Raw genomic sequence first — 17,871 nt, 5'->3', positions numbered from 1 at the left:
TCTTTGTTGCTCTTCTCTGCACTCTTTCTAGAGTCTCAACATCTCCCCACCCCCCAATCTGTCTTCCCTTTTGACTTGGCTTGTGAGAAGGTCACAAAAGATAAACACACGACCCCGGGACATTGCAACCCTTACATACATGACAGTTGTCAAGCATTTGAATTTTGACCATGCTGCAACGGTTGCAGTGGGAAAATAGTCCTAAGTCACTTTTTCCAGTGCCGTTGTAACCAAACAGTCACTAAAAGAACGGCTGTAAGTCAAGGCTGTAGAGTATCCTCAGGAGAACTTTCTGCAGCATATAACAATGGAGGGAATAACCAAGAAACCTCCTTTGTTTGCAAATCGTTGGAAATCAGGAGCTACGTGCACATTGCCATTATCTTCTGCTCAACTTGCTCGAAGGAGAGATCCTTCCCTTCATCTCATTTATGATGTATATTTTACTCAGAAGTTAAGAGCCATTATGTTAAATGAGCTTCTCCCCAGTAAAAGAATGCTGGGGGGGAAAACACCCTAATAAAGCTGATTTAAAGCTCGCAGGCCTCACTTCTTTTGTGAAGGGAATGAAGTGGGAGTACAAGAGAAGAAATAGCACACCCATTAGACTTTCATAAAATGTGAAAGCTGCAAACACAGAAAGCTTTGTAGATGATTTATTGGCCAGAGTCCTGTACAGCTCCATCCTGCAGCCAAGACTGACTTTTTTTTTTTAAAGAATCATAGCTTGGAAGCACATCTCCAGGCTACCTGAGCAAGGACAGCTGGATGTCTTCAGACGAACTTGGACTACAGCTCCCATAAACTCCAGTTGAAAAAGCCACAGCCATGGAAGCCAAGGGTTTTTTGAAGTAAATCCAAGAACTTCCTCAATAACATCCATCATGATAGGCAAGTTAGTCAGAGGAACACTGCATAGCAGTGCCTGTTAGGGAAGTTTATTCAAAAGTAACCATATAATAGAATTGGAAGGTACCTTGAAGGTCTTCTAGTCCAACCCCCCTGCTCAGGCAGGAAATCTTCTACCACTTCAGACAAATTGTTGTCCAATCTCTTCTTAAAAACCTCCAGTGTTGAAGCACCCACAACTTCTAGAGGCAAGTTGTACGACTGGTTAATTGTTCTGTCAGGAAGTTTCCCCTTAGTTCTAGGTTGCTTCACTCCTTGGTTAATTTCCAAGGACCAGGGGTGACAGGATAGCAGTCTTCCAATATCTGAAGGGCTCCTACAAAGAAGTGGGGATGAAACTATTCTCCAAAGCACCTGAAGGCAGGACAGGAAACAATGGATGGAAACTAATCAAGGAGAGAACCCATGCAAAACTAAGGAGATATTTCCTGACAGTGGAACAATAAACCAGTGGAACAGAAGTTGCCTTCTGAAGTTGTGAGTGCTCCATCACTAGAGGATTTCAAAACGAGACTGGACAACAATTTGTCTGAAATGGGTCGAACAGTGGGGCAGTGGATCGAACTAGAAGACCTCCAAGGTCCCTTTCAACTCTATTATTCTATGTTCCGTGTTCTATGAACATTACCTGCCCTCTCCAACCCATACCAAAATTCACAACGATACTTAAGAATCTTCTATAAAGTGCAGGCTTTCCATGATGGACCAGGCAATGAAGAAAGGACAGACATGAAGTGGAGACTTTGTAAATGGCCGACGGTAGAAATTTTATGCAATGAGCTAGCCCGGGAATAATTCTCACATCGTACCCACACACCGATGCAACCAGTTAATGAAGTATGTTCCTTCATTACTGCCAAGGGGTTTGGTGATTCTGCCAAGATGTGCAGCTTCTTTTTACCCGTTGGTAAACCATAGGAAGTTTGTCTGGGCATTAACTTTCCATTTGCAAAGTGCTTCACGCTGAGTTTGGCAGGCCATTTAAAAACTGCACCCTCTCCAGGGCCGCCTTGCTGGAATGCCACCCACCAGGCAGGCGTTTGAGTTCTTCAAATTTTATTTTATTTTTATTTTTTTAAAAAAGATCATGTTCATATGGGCACAAGTTTAGCTTTGACTTAAGCAAAGTGACAGAAAACCCGGTGAAAAACATTTTGGGGACAGGACATTCGATGTCCTTCAAAATAGGATTAAAAATAGGGGGAAATTTCTAGCCAGAAGAATTTGAGAATGTCTGACAATTCCAAACCTGTTTTACAACTAAAATATTACAACTGAATGATATAATATCAATGTCAAATTATTTCCCAAAGGTTTTTTTTCTCATTCCCATTGTGACAATCTTCATAGTGTACAGGTAGTCCTCAACTTACGACCACAATTGAGCCCTAAGTTGGTAAGCAAGACAGTTGTTAAGTGAGTTTTTCCCCATTTTACAACCTCTCTTGCCACATTTTTACATGAATCACGGCAGGCTAGTATTTAGTTTACTTTATTGTCATTGCACCTCGTACAACAAAATTAAATGCCACCTTCAGTATACATTGTAACTATAAAAATAAAACACAAAAACATCCTTCACATTTTATACAATTGAATTGAAAATCCCTGATATTGCATTCATATTGCACTATACAGTAGAGTTCAACAGAGCTACTGCCCTGGAATAGAAGCTGTTTTTTCAGCCTATTTGTCCTTGTTTTTATTATTCTGTACCGCCTGCCAGATGGTAATAGTTCAAAAAAAGGGTGCCCAGGATGAGATGGATCTTTGAGAAAGTTTTGAACTTTCCTAAGGCAGCGGGAGCTATAAAGCTCTTCCAAAGAGGGCAGAGGGCAACCAATGATCTTCTGGGCAACGACTTTAACCCTCTGGAGTGCTGTCCTATCTGCCACTGTGCAATTGGCAAACCATACAGAGGTGCAGTAAGTTAAGATACTTGTTGTTCAGTCACTAACAAGGTTGTTAAGTGAATCTGGCTTCCCTGTTGACTTTGTTTGTCACAAGGTCACAAAAGGAGATCACGTGACCCTGGGATACTTTTCTTGCCACATGTGTTTAGTGAATCATGGCCTTTCTTAAATTAGTGACATGGCTGTTAAGTGAATCTGGTTTCCCCATTGACTTTGCTTGTCAGAAGGTCGTAAGAGGCGAATCGTGTGATCCCAGGGCTGCAACCGTCATAAATATGAGTCCATTGTCAAGCATCTGAATTTTGATCATGTGACCACCGGGATGCTGCAATGGTTGTAGGTGTGAAAAACGGTCATGAGTCACTTTTTTAGTGCCACTGTTAACTTCAAACAGTCACTAAACAAATGGTTGTTAAGTCAAGGATGTTACCTAAAAAAATGGTACCAACCTGTCTTCCATGGAAGACCTGTATACTGCACGAGTCAAAAAGAGGCCTGTGAAAATATCTACAGACCCCTCACATCCTGGACATAAACTGTTTTAACTCCTTCCCTCAAAACGACGGTATAGAGCCCTGCACACCAGAACAACTAGACACAAGGACAGTTTTTCCCGAACGCCATCACTCTGCTAAACAAGTAATTCCCTCAACATTGTACAACTATTTACAAAGTCTGCACTACTATTACTGTTAATCTTCTCACCGCTCCTTATCACCCATCCCCTCCCACTTGTGACTGTATGACTGTAACTTTGTCGCTTGTATCCTTACGACCTATATTGACTGTTTCCTAGTATGATTTGATTGCTTATTATTGTACCCTATGACTATTATTAAGTGTTATACCTTATGATTCTGGACTCTTGACAAATGTATCTTTTCTTTTATGTATACTGAGAGCATTTGCACCAAAACAAATTCCTTGTGTGTCTCCAATCACATTTGGCCAAAAAAAGAATTCTATTCTATTCTGTTCTGTTCTGTTCTATTCTAATTCCTATTCTATTCTATTCTATTGCTACGAAACTGCCTTCCATTGAGGACCTGTATACTGCACGAGTCAAAAAACGGGCTGTGAAAGTATCTACAGATCCCTCAAATCCTGGACATAAATTATTTCAACTTCTACCCTCAAAATGAGATTGTAGAGCATTGCACACAAGAACAACTAGACACAAGGACAGTTTTTCCCCCGCATGCCATCACTCTTGCTAAACAACTAATTCCCACAACACTGTCAAACTATTTACAAACACTGTATTACTATTATTCTTCTCATCCTTCCTATTACCTATCTCTCCTTTCCTACTTGTGACTATAACCTTGTTGCTTGTATCTTTACAGTTTGTATTGTTTTATTTAGTTTCCTAGTATGGTTTGATTGCTTACTTAATATCCCATGACTGCCACTAAGTGTTGTATCTTATGATTTAGGATGAATGTATTTTATGATGATTATGATCATGATTTATCACTTACACCTTTTATGTACACTGAGAGCTTATGCACCAAAGACAAATTCCTTGTCTGTCCAATCACACTTGGCCAATAAAGAATTTTATAGACAATGGAAGGGAGGATCTATATCAGGGCTGGGCAATTATGGTCCCTTTGCAACCTGTGAACTTCAACTCCCAGAATTCCTGAGCCAATGTGGAATTCTGGGAGTTGAGGTCCACAGGTTGCAAAGGGGCCACAGCTGCCCACCCTTGCTGTATATAGTTAGTGGTGAAATGAGTCTTATGTTGAATAGGCAGAGTCAATAGGTTGAATCTAAGAGAGAATTGAGAATCAAGAAATGGGATCTTTTAATGAAACCACTCGATCTATCCATATCAATCCTCTTTCCTAAGTACCATAACAAAATGGGATTTTAGCTTATCCATAGAAACTAAGAGAAACGGGCAGGCTGTCAATCAAATGCAGCTGAACTTGTAGAACAGCTGAAGTCAAACATGCTCTTTGCAAATGGATGCAATTATATTTGATGTGCTCTCAATCTAGTCAGAAAAAAATAAATTATAAACCTGGTTCATTTTCCTCTTTTTGAAATACATAGTAAATAACATATACCAGAGCAATTAAAGTATAACCGCCTGCGTTAAAAGACCAAGAATCTCTAAGATCCCAGATAGTGATCCATCCAAGGTGGGCTAGAAAGAAAGAATATATTTTTAAGGGAAAAAAGAGCATTGATCCTCTTTATTAAAAAAAAAAAGACTGGACTTTTAAGAGAAGGAATAGAAAAAACCTGCAAAAAATAATACTGCCTCTAATTCCTCTCACCCCAAAGCATGCTCTTAATTCACATTTACAACTCTTCTTTCCTCTCCTCAATGTTTTCCTGGCATCTTAAACTTAGCGCTGGGAAAGGCTGTTCTGTGTGTTTTTAATTTGTTGTGTCATCCAGAGTTAGTGTCAATTTGGACAGCCTGGTAAATCTAAATGATTGATTAAAACAAAAAACAAAAGAAAGTTGCTGTTGTCCAATTCATGGGGGTTGAAGTTGATGTTGAAGGCTACTGCGAAGAAGAAACTGACAGGTAGGATCTAACTCAAGAGGTATTAACATTGAGGTACTAATGGTGTAAATGTCTATGGAGATTCTCAGTCTCCACCTGTCCATACCACCCATGTACAACACAGTCCTTTCAGCAGTTCCAAAAAGGTTCAACACCCATTTGTATTCTGATTCAGGTGATCCTGAAGACACAGATAAACCTTCAAGTGGCCTCAGCAGCTCTCTGAGAGAGTGCAAATGACCAGATGACAGCAAGGAACATAAATCTTTCCATTTCCCACCATCCAGTCAGAGCTGAAGAAGCTTCTTCAAGGAAAAACAAATTCCAGTTGCCTCTTGAAAAAACACCTTTGGGACTACCAATGGGGTAACGTATGAGTGACATTGAGGGGCCAATGATTCTAAAGGATAATTCATTATTTTGCCAACTTCCTCAAACAGTAAATCTGGGGTGGTGGTCCTTATCTGTAAGTTGTTCTAGCGAACCTCTCCTTCCTTCTCCTATTTTTCTTTGATTGCGGTCAGGCAGAAAAGGCCTGGACCACACATAAATTTCCAATTAAACTGATTTATTTCTATTCATGGCCTACGCACAGGAATTTACTCAGCCAAATTTACACCACTATTTTGGTGCCAGATAAGGATCAACGGAATTCAGGAGGGATTGGACTTAGTCCATCTGTGCCTACGTAGGGATTCTAGGTTGAGCCCTCCTTTGACTCTGTCCCTAGATTCTGACACTCCTCCTACACTTACCATTGTAATATTTATGGCCCCAAAGTGAAAGTATGTAAAAAGCAAGTAAAAAGTAAAATAAAGTAAGCTTTTCTCCTTTTTGTCTTGTTTTACTTGTCTCTGTCTTTAATATTTTAGTTCCAATTAACTCTCCATAGCTACAATCACAGTCTGGCTCATACTACCCTCATCTTATTTTGTAAAATCCATCAATTATCTACTTTCCTTAATAATAAACAGTCAACATTCTCCTGAAGGTCCAGCCTGTTTGTCTAGTTAATTTTACTATTTTCAAAGGTACTTACATGAAAGAAAGAAAAAATATTCTGCTTTCTAAAAATCACTGTCTCCTTTATCAGTTTAAAACTTCCTTAAAACCCAATCCTGTTAATGTCAAGCGCAGGAAATTGGGAGTCAAGGTGGTTCAAATGAATACAAGTTTATTGCTTGCTAACACTCTCTACAGGAATCTAAATGACTAACAGTCAAAGCAAATTCGGCAGTAAATAAGACTCAAGGTGGGCTAGACATAGATCTCTTGTGGGAGTGAAGAGACTCTGAGACTGATTACCTGCTTGACCCCTCCCTCAGGCACTGCTTGGTCGTCTCCGACATCCAAGTATTTTTGCTTTTAAGTCAAAGATAGTAATCGCAAAAAAAATAGGCAACTTACCAAGTGGTCTTTCCTGCCTGTTGAAAGATCGCTCTTAAGTTCATAAATTAATTGTATAAAATAATTGGGTCAAATGTCCGTAAAGGCTGCACGGTGGTTTTGAGTGTGACGGAAATCCCTCAGTTCACAAGCCGCTCAACCCACAGTCGACCACAAGAAACTCAATTCCTATGGTTTCCTCACAAGCATAGCTATCTAGAGCACAAATGGACGATCTTCAATCTCTCCTTTTCCAGAGAGAGAATTTCATCAGCCGGAACATTTTGCTTGGCTTCCAGTCTTCACCATGGTGCTGTCCCTGCTCACAGAGACGCTCGCAGGGACGTCCAACCTGCCTTAGGTTCTCACTCGGAAGCCTCCTCAATAGGAAAACATTGAAAAAAATATATAGGTATTTTGTGCCCATTTATGGCTCTTGCTAGTCTTATTATCTGTTTCATTTCCACCTACTAGGCTACCTCTCACAAATTACTCATGATGGAATATGGCCCTTGTTAGAAGAAAAAAAAAAGGACACTATTGGTGTTAACAGTATAAGTCACCTATTGAATGAATTCACCCCCTTCCTGCTGCATAAATCACAATTATCTGAAATCTACCTGATATTTCCTTCCAGATGCCTTTTTAAACCTTCCTATACTTCAAGAAAAAGGACTGCATGAGGGGACAATTAAAGGCCTATTCACATATGGTATTGTAGCAGTAACAAATAAGTTGCAAACTGTAGACCTCTAAGCATAGATAACCCTTCACAGTTATCAATCAGAACAGAGCTGGAAGGGACCTTGGAGGTCTTCTAGTCCAACCCCCTGCTCAAGCAGGAGACCCTATATTCCATTTCAGACAAGTGAGTCTCCGGTCTCTTAAAAACCTCCAGTAATGAAGCACCCACAACTTCTGGTGGCATGTTGTTCCACTGGTTAATTGTCCTCACTGTTAGGGAATTTCTCCTGAGTTCCAGGTTGCTTCTCTCCTTGATTGGTTTCCATCCTTTGTTTCTAGTCCTGCCTTCAGGGGCTTTGGAGAAGAAGTTGACTCCTTCTTCTTTGGGGCAGCCCCTCAAATACTGGGGTACAGGTAGTCCTTGACTTATGATCACAATTGAGCCCAAAAGTTCTGTTGTTAAGTGAGACATTTGTTAAGTGAGTTTTGCCCCATTTTATGACTTTTCTTGCCACAGTTGCTAAGTGAATCATTGCAACTGATAAGTGAACAATATGGCTGTTAAGGGAATCTGGCTTCCCCATTGACTTTGCTTGTCAGAAGGTCGCAAAAGGTGATCCCATGACCTTAGCAAACAACAATGGTCATAAGTTGGGTTGCCCAAGCATTTGAATTCTGAACACATGATCATAGGGCTGCTACAAAGGTCGTAAGTATGAAAAACGGTCATAAGTCACTTTTTTCAGTGCCGTTGTAACTTTGAACAGTCACTAAATGAACTGTTGTAAGTCGAGGACTACCCGTACTGCTACCATATTCCCCCCTTGTCCTTTTTTTCTTGAGACTGGCCAAACCCAAATCCTGCAACCTTTCTTCATATGTTTTTGTCTCCGGGCCTTTAATCGTCTTAGTTGCTCTCAACCTCTTTTTTTGTAAAGTGGTGACCCAAACTGGATGCAGTATTCCAGGTGTGGCCTTACTAAGGATTTATAAAGCGGAACCAATACTTCATGTGATTTTGATTCTATGCCTCTGTTTAGACAATTGAGAATTGTATTAGCTTCTTTGGCTGCTTCTTTGGCTGTTGCCACACATTCCTGGCTCATGAAATGCTGACTGTTGAAAAGCAACACCCAGTATCTCTTCCCTTTGCACTGCAGTCCATTCATACATTAAGTTGTAAGTTCTTGAATGAGCAAGTGATGCCAGTGCCTCCTTGGTAAAAATCAACAGGTCAAGTCAATGAATCCTGCTGAAAATTTAATCGAGGTATTCTGAACAGATGCTAATACCATTCAACAGTTAAGAAGAGGCAAACTTTTGTATCTTCTTATATCATTGTATATATAGAACAGGGGTGTCACTCAATTTCATTAAGGGCCATATCAGGGCTGTGGTTGACTGGGGGGGCGTGGCTGACTGGGTGGGTGTGGCTGACTTGTTGGGCGTGGCCAGCTTGACGCCACTCCCTAAACTGCTGGCATGTTTCCTGTTCGCATTGGGTAGACCAGGCCGAAGCGACATGGGCCGGCCCTTACATTTTCCAGGGTGATCCTGTAGGCCAGATCCTACCATACTGCAGGCCAGATCCAGCCTACAGGCCCTGTGTTTGACACCCCTGCTGTAGAATGGTGGAGCTAACGATCTAATTTTGCCATGTTTGGAAAGTCAGCTTTCACATCCACCAAACCAGAGACAACCTTTAGCTGAAGTACAAATTTTCCCTTGACAAACTTATGGTACCAAAAAATATCTGTGGTTCGGATATTGAAATGTGGAATCTTTGGTGCTCTCTGAGCTTGGCGGTTTGCTTGCAGACGTTTCATTACCAGACACGGTAACAACATCAGTGATAGTGGGTGCAAGAGCACAGATAATATTATTTAATCTGGTAATGAAATGTCTAATAAAGGAGAGTCTTTGTAGCTCAGGGTTGACATTATTTGGTACTCTGAGCTTGCTTGTTTTCTTGCAGACGTTTCATTACTCAAACTAGGTAACATCATCAGTGCTAGTGATGTTACCTAGTTACCTACTAGCACTGATGATGTTATCTAATTTGAACAATGAAACATCTGCAAGCAAATAACCAAGCACCACAGTTATGGCATTTAGCTCTAGGGGAACATTCAATATACAATCTTGCAAACTCTGTCTAATATATTTTTGTTCTAATTGTATGGATCTTTTTCTTTTTCCCTGTTGTTACATCCATATGTGCACAGATAGACCCAACCTTTACGCCGCCGCGGTACCGCATCAGCTGGCCACGGCCCGGTAATCGTTGATGAAAAAGTGCCGGGACCCACCGGCATATCAAAAGATGGAGGCGCGCCAGGCTTCCGGGAGAAATGGCTTTCACCCGAAAGTCACCGGAAGCGCTCGGGTTTTTTTGAGAAACGGCCCGGAGCTTACCGGAAAAACCGGAAGGCACTTTTTCATCAAAAGGGCGGCGCCCAGCAAGCCAGCGGGGGGCGTGGCGAGTCCACGGACCGTGGTTGGGGACCCCTGCACTAGATAATTTGCATCCTGGGGAAATCAAGAAACACGTACATGCTCCATTCCTAAAAACAGTACAGGTAATCCTCAACTTACAACAGTTCACTTAGTAACCATTTAGTTACAATGGCACTGGAAAAAGTGACTTATGACCATTTTTCACACATACACACACGTTCCTAAAGTGTCCCCCTTGGATCAGCACGTGACACTTTGCACAAGCTCCTCTATAAAAATCTGTTGCTCTACCCCAATTTCTCTGCAGCCTGCCCCTAAATGCAAACTGTTTCGTTGTTAGGAATAAATATTTCTTCTTTCCTTGCAGCTGTCTGGATCTCATTTTTATTTATTCTTGTGCAGCCCTGGCTTGAATTGGAACCCCAAATTCTTCTTCTTCTGACATGGTGATAAAGGGACTCATCCAAATTCAATCTCTTCTCTTTCTTAATTTTTTCCCCCCCAAAGAAGCATTTGTTCCATCCTAGCCGATAACATCTGCAGTCAGTCTAGATTCTTCCGTGCATCGTGTAAGAAATCAGTTGGTAAGAATTTATGAACCGAGTCAATCTTTTTCGCACGGACACATTTGATGCTGTGTGCGGCTCTTATTTTTACCCTTCAATCCCCAGAGGAGATGAAAACTTTCCGTTTGGGAGGCCAAAAAAAATTGTCCTTTTTGTGGATGCACAAGATAACGCAATCTCTTTCCCACCCACCCACCCACTCACCCTAACCCTTGTCCAAAAGCCCCCACCGAATATCCCACTTGATAGAGTGAGACAATCGACTTGATTTAATTTGCAGCTTCCTCTTTTGTCTCAGAGGCGCGTGGAAGGTTAACTGTATTTAACTTGGGGAGGGGGGGAAAAGTGCCAAAAGGAACTTTATAAAAAGAGGGGAGGGGGGGTGTCAAAACGGTACAGATGTCGATTTGTGGCTTCAGAGCTATTTCAACAGCATCCGAAGACTAAACCAGACTCCAAGCTGGCCATCAACTCAAACCCACGCCCTAAACGAGGTGCCAAGCCACAAGAGGAATTTGCGTCAACTGGGGAATACAACCAAGGAGAAGAACTTCTAATTATAGGGTCTGGAAGCGGAAGCTGTGAGTGAGTGATTACCGAGTTGAGGCCCCTGCTCTATGTTTACTCCAAGGCTTCCTCTCTTCTTCTCCTTGATGGATGAGGTTGCCCCCCCCCACCCAACCCCCCAAGGGTGGGGATGGAAGTTGCTGATGAGACACAGAGAGGCTTCCAGGACCGGGCGGGCGGGAGATGGTCTGGCTTCTGTGGCCATGTAGTAACATAAGTCTTTTCAACTAGGCGTCAGTTGGTTAGACCGAAGAAGGCCAAATTAGAGGGTAGGAAATCTCAGCCGGGCCCTTGTCGTCGAAAGTAAAGAGCAAGAGTGCGGGAGAGAAAAGAGGGGAAGCCAACCCCAGCTCCAAACATCTTCTCTGGGACATCCTATTTATAACACCTCTCTAACTGCCGGATGGACTGCGGAGGAGAGATCTCGGTGTCAGCAGGAGGAGAAAGGGCCTCGCCCTGGATTTACACTGCCCAGAACCTGGTCATTTGGGGAAGAATTACACAGGCTACTCTGCCCTTCGGTGGCCGCTCAGGGAGAGAGTCAAGAGTTCAGTGTGTCCAAGCTTTCTGGACAGAGGCATCTCAAAGCGATCCTTTTCAAACTCTGCCTTTGGGACACAGAGGAACATGGAATCATGGGGCTGGGAAGGGGCTTGAGAGGTCTTCAAGTCCAACCCGTTCACCCAAGTAAGGAGTCTTTACAAGTTACGACCACGATTGAACCCAACATTTGTGTTGCTAAGCAAGACACTTCGGAGTTTTGCCCCATTTTACAAGCTTCCTTGCCATGGGGGTTAAGGGAATCACTGCAGCTGTTAAGTTAGGAACACGGTTGTTAAGTGAGTCTGGCTTCCCCGTTGACTTTGCTTGTCGCCAAAGAGGTCGCCAAAGATGATCACATGACCCCGGGACACTGCGACCGTCATAAAGATGAGCCAGTTGCTAAGTGACCGAATTTTGATCACGTCACCACGGGGACGCTGCACCGATAGGAAATGTGAAAAAAAAAATGGCCCTAAGTCACTATTTTCAGTGTCATCATAACTTTGGTCACTAAACGAAGGTTTGTAAGTTGAGGACTACCTGTATACCATCCTAGACAAATGATTGTCCATTCTCTTCTTTAAAACCCTCCAGTGATGAAGCAGCCACAACTTCCAGAGGCAAGTCCTTCCACTGATTAATTGTTCTCGCTTGTCAGGAAATTTCTCCTTCGTTCCAGGTTTGCTTCTCCCCTTGAGGAGGGCTAATTCATATACTAGGTTGGAGGTGGGGGAAGGCAAGTATATTATTTGCAGGTAGGTAGTCTTTGACTTACAACCATTTGTTTAGTGACTGTTCAAAGTTACAACGGCATTGAAAAAAAGGACTTAGGACCACTTTTCATACTTACAACCGGTGCAGCGTTCCCATGGTCACGTGATCAAAATTTGGACGCTGGGCAACTGGCATGTTTCATGACATGTGCAGTGTCCTGGGGTCATGTGATCCGCTTTGGCAACCTTCTGCCATGCAAAGTCAATGGGGAAGCCGGATTCATTGAACTACAATGGTACTAGCTTAACAACTGCCGTGATACACTTAACAACCAGGGCAAGAATGGTTGTAAACTGGGGGAAAATCTCAGTTAACAACTGTCTCACTTAGCAACAAAGTATTTGGACTCAGCCGTGACTGTCAATCAAGGGCTATCTGTACCCTTAGTGACGCTGAGCGTATCCACTTTCCATTTCTGCAAAGACACATCGACGCCAATCCAAAACGATGAGTTCATGACAATGTTAGTTTTATACCGTGCAATATGAACGAAGCACAGCAGAAGAGAGCTTATTAAATCTGTGAGGCTCCTCAACAGTCATGACGAGGTATCCCCCCACCCCCCGCCTGAGGACTCGGATAAATGAGAAAAGACTTCCAAGGGAGAAAATTCCAATTTAGATTTCTTTAACGATTAACCCTGGACCACCATCGTATTTCAATAGACCACATTTAACTAACCAGAGGAATTTCGGCTCTGTTAAAGGTGCAGTCAGCCATCCTCAGGGGGCACACAGTTTAATCTGTTTTACTGCAGGCCGAACATTAATTTTCCCTGTTATTAATGGATGGAAAAGCTCGCTCTCTTGGAGCCAAAAGAAGGAATTGCTGTTTAAAAGTTAGATGTGTCACATTTCACAAGTCTTGGCCAGCGGGGTGACGCCTGTAGATGGGAAGATAAATTATTGACCAAATTACAATGAAGGGGCATTCCTTGAACCTTGGGCTTTTCAGAGGGTCTTTCCAAGTGCATTTTAATCTCCCAGTCCTACGAGTTGCTTCACCTTTGCAACAGAGTAAGGCAGGCATAAGAGAGTTATTCTAAAAGTTTCCATGTCAACCCGGCTCCAAACCCAAATCCCAAACAGCTTTTTAAACACCTCAAGTTTAAATAGCAGCCTGAGGAGTTGGCGCAAGAACAATTGCAAGGGAACATATGATTTAATGCCAAGCTTAGGACTTACCCATTGTCCCCCACCTCACCCTTTTTCTTCCCTTCCAACTCCGATTCTTGGAGAATGGCTGAACAAATCCCTGCTGTTTTCTTGGCAATTTATTTTTTCAGAAGTGGTTTGCCATTGCTTCCTTTCTAGGGCTGAGAGAAAGGGGCTGGCCCAAGGTCTCCCGGTGTAGGAGATGACCAGGCTGGGCCCGAGGGAGGAGTCAAACACATCATCAGTCTCGAGTCCCTTCGTGACCACAAGAGATCTAAGTCCAGCCCACCCTGAATTCCACTGACTCTTATCGACCGCCAATTTGCTTTGACCGTTAGTAGTTCAGATTCTTGTAGAGAGCTTAAGCCTGCAATAAGCTTATACAGGTAGCCCTCAGATTATGACCACAATTGAGCTCCAAATTTAGGTTGTTAAGTGAGACATTTGTTAAGTGAGTTTTGCCCCATTTTACAACTTTTCTTGCCACATTTGTTACTGCAGTTCTTAAATTAGTAACACGGTTGTTAATTGAATCTAGTTTCCCCATTGACTTTGCTTGTCAGAAGGTCACAAAAGGGGGAGTCATATGACTCTGGGACACTGCAACCGTCATAAATGTGAATCACTTGTCAAGTGTTCGAATGGAAATCATGTGACCATGGGGATGCTGCAATGGTCATAAGTATGAAAAATGACCGTAAGTCTTTTTTTTTCAGTGCTGTTGTAACTTTGAATGGTCACTAAATGAACTGTTGCAAGTTGACAACTACCTGTACAATCATTGGAACTGCCCTGGAAGCCTGATTTCCCAAGCTTGACGCTTTGGGTTTAAAGGCAGGACTAGAACTCACAACCTCCCAGTTTCTAGTCTGAGGGCTTAACCATTACACCAAACCAGCTCTCATCATCAACCCCTATCAGGTCCCACTGTTACCTGCGGACGTTACAAAATAACTCCAGCACCTCGCCAATATATTGGTAAGTGCTCTGTATCAATGGTCCTCTGGGGAGAGAAGTGGCAGAACCTCCGGGCCGTGTGAAAAGGGGCGTCAGCCTAGAATCCCTATGTAGTCGGAAGCCTTGTGGGGAAAACAGGAGGAGGAAGGAGTATCAGGTATGTTTGTTGCTTTGAGTTATAAAGTAGTTAAAGGCGGGATAAAAATCAAACAAATAAACCCATGACTTGTTGGATCATTTGTTTCCAATATACTGTATTCTCTTACCTAAAGAAAAACAGAAGAACGACGACAATGGTGGGATTCAAAACGTTTTGCTACTGGTTCTGTGGGCGTGGCTTGGTGGGTGTGGCTAGGCGGGCATGGCCATGTGATTGGGTGGGTATGGGGTTTTGTTTTGTTTTTTTGCTTTTTTACAGCCAAACCCCCTCCCCCCATTTTGGGGGGGCCTTCTGGGCCTCAGGCAAGCTTCATGGTGGGGGGCGTTTTTGCTCCCAGGAAGCTCCCCTGGGGCTCAGGAAGGCAAAAAATGGAGTGGGGGGGGCTGTGCCCCTCTCTCCATTTTTTTCCCTTCCTGGCACAGCTGATGAACAGGAGGGGGGGGGGGAAGAAATACCTTAAGGGGCGAGCGTCAGCCGGGCGGGGTGAGCGAGCATCGGGCAGGCGGGGTAAGCAAGCCAGCGGCAACTGGATGACCGGGTCGGGGGCGTGGCCAGCCAGAACTTACTACCAGTTCGGCAACCCACGCCAAATCCTTGCTACCGGTTCACTCAAACCATTGCAAACCGGCTGAATAGCACCACTGAACAACAAGCAAGCAAAAAACTTCAGTGAGAACAGGAGCGATTCCCGACTTTCCGCTGTCTTCCCCATTGACTTTCCTAGTTGGCAGAGAACATAGAAAATGTTCACCATGTGACTGAAGCAGCCACAACTTTGTCAAATTTCAATCCTGTGGGAGTCACGGGTCTAGGATTTTGGGCACATTCTGTAAATTAGCCCATTTGTGGTCCATTGGTTCAAAAACCGTTTGCTCTCTGGTGCCCCATTTTGTCCAACCAAAGATTACAAACAATCAAAGAGACATGAGAATTTTATTAATATTTAGATTCTGCTGACCAACTGTATCGCAACCCTTTTACAATAATCCTTTCCAACATTCCACTGGCTTGGAAAGAATAAAAAGGTTATTATTTTTCCAGAAAGGGGAAAAAAAGAAACACAGAGAATTGATTCTATTCACACCAGTGCAGTTGAGCGAAAGAAACTATGAAAGAAATGCTAGTGGCAAACAAGAACTTATGTTTATCTCCTGCTGTACTAATGTTTAACTCACATCGTAACATTTATAGCTCCGGGTTAAGCTTTGGCATTAAAAATTGAAGGCTGAAATATTGCTTCTGCCACTGGAAGTAGTAATCAGCCTACTCCAGCAGCAGTTCTATAACACAAGCACAAAGAATTTACAAGGAACCTCTCCATTACACTGTCAAATTCACCCATAGTTCATTGAATGCGGATAATCATGACTGGCTTCAAATTGGCATTTAACCACTGGCCTACAACAGCTAGGATAATGATTAAAAAGTTGCTTCTTTTCACGCAGGGATGTGTCTCACAGCACAAATAGCCACATGAAGCCCCCCACCTCTTAATCTTAACTTTGTTCTCAAGAATTATGGCATAATGTCAGGCGCAAAGAAACAGGACCATTCAAAAGGTTGCAGTATATAAGATTTATTCAAGCCTATACATAAGAACCTGGTCGACTAAAGTTTAATATTGAATTGGCACCAGATAAGGGTCAATGGAAGTCAAGAAAGGTTGGGCTTATGGGAACACAGCAACTCTAAGCTGATGACAAGCTTAACTCCACCCTCCTTCTACACATAACTTGCCACCTTTGATGATACAGATGGGAAAAATAATTTGTTTTTAAAGTTCGAGTTATAGTTCGCTAACTGAGCTCTATTTTAATGTATGCTATGCTCTGTCAATTACAGTAGTCTTCGACTTACGACAGTTGAGCCCAAACTTTCTGTAACTAAGAAAGAGAGTTGGTGAGTTTTGACCTATTTTATGACCTTTCTTGTCACAGTTGTTAAGTGAATAATTGCAGTTAAGTTAGTAACACAGTTGTTAAGTGAATCTGGCTTCCCCATTGACGTTGCTTGTCCGGGGGTTGCAACAGGGAATCACATGACCCCAGGACACTGCAAGCATTATAAATACATGCCAGTTAGCAAGTCTCTGAATTTTGATCAAGGGACCACAAGGATGGTACAATGTTTGTAACTTTGAAAAATGGTCATAAGCCATTTTTTTCAGTGCATTGTAACTTTGAACCAACACTAAATGAATGGTTGTAAATTGAGGACTATCTGTCCTCTCCTGACTTTTGGAGGTCTTCATTTTAACTCCGCTTGCTTTGTTAGGTAGAAACCCAAGCATGTCTCTCAAAAACGAAGTTGTCGTTCTGGAATCTTTAGGGATTACACATACCAGCAGTCCTCAACATACAACCATTCATTTAGTGACCCTTCAAAGTTACAATGGCACTGACAAATGTGACTTGCAACTGGTGCTTGTATTTACAACTGTCGTAGCATCCCCACAATTATATGATGAAGATTTGGGCACTGGGCACTTGTTCATGATATTGCAGCATCCAAAGTCATGTGATCCCCATTAGTGACCTTCCCAGCTGGCTTCTGGCAAGCAAAATTAATGGGGGAGACTGGATTTATTTAACAGCCATGCGAGTTGTTTAACAACTGCAGTGATTTTTCTTAACAACCATGGGCAAAAACGGTCATAAAATTGGGCCCAACTTATTTAACAACTGCCTTGCTTAACAACCAAAATTCTGGTCACAGTTGTAAGTCAAAGACCCCCTGTATTCATGGACAACAGCACTAGATTAGTGGCAACCCAAAGTGAAATGGAGCAGAGCATCTAACTGCTGAATAATTTAGATCAGGACGAGGCTATCATTTCTCATACTACCAAAGAAGATAGCTGTTATCAGTCAGGTCATGCTTGCTATATTCTTAATTAAGTTCCTTGTCACAAGTTCCATTTTTGAAAAATATTCAAAAGCTAGTAGGCGTACCCGATAACTCTGAAAGTGTTTCTGCTACTGCAGTTTCAGCTTTCGTCAAAAATTGAATTCATTCAAAAGCCAATCAATAAATGAGCCACAGAACCTCTTTCTCTCTGCATGTGAGGTTCTCTGATATCGATCAGACTGAGACCAATTTTGCTTCTTAGTGGCTTGTGTCACTAAGGGGCCGACTTTCAGATTTAGGGACATCCCTGCCCAAAGTCAGTTTTCACAAATTAAAATGGCATTTATCTAAAGAGAAAGGTTCCTCTTGCACATCTGTGCTAGTTGTTTCTGGCTCTAAGGAGTGGTGCACATCTCCGTTTCAAAGCCAA

The 17,871-nt window shown here is 42.6% G+C and overlaps 1 protein-coding gene across 10 annotated transcripts in view; it reads right to left on the bottom strand.

The window, feature by feature from the left end:
• Window positions 1-17,871, bottom strand: part of BCAS3 (BCAS3 microtubule associated cell migration factor) — a 624,015-nt gene that overhangs the window by 453,714 nt on the left and 152,430 nt on the right. The window lies entirely within an intron of this gene.

The sequence above is a fragment of the Notechis scutatus genome, chromosome 1 (genome assembly GCF_049901735.1).
Source record: "Notechis scutatus isolate UNSWTSFEM ecotype Mainland chromosome 1, rNotScu1.2, whole genome shotgun sequence".
Taxonomy (NCBI): Eukaryota; Metazoa; Chordata; class Lepidosauria; order Squamata; family Elapidae; genus Notechis; species Notechis scutatus.
The sequence above is the reverse complement of the archived record's forward strand: the minus strand, read 5'-3'. Positions and strand labels throughout refer to the sequence as shown.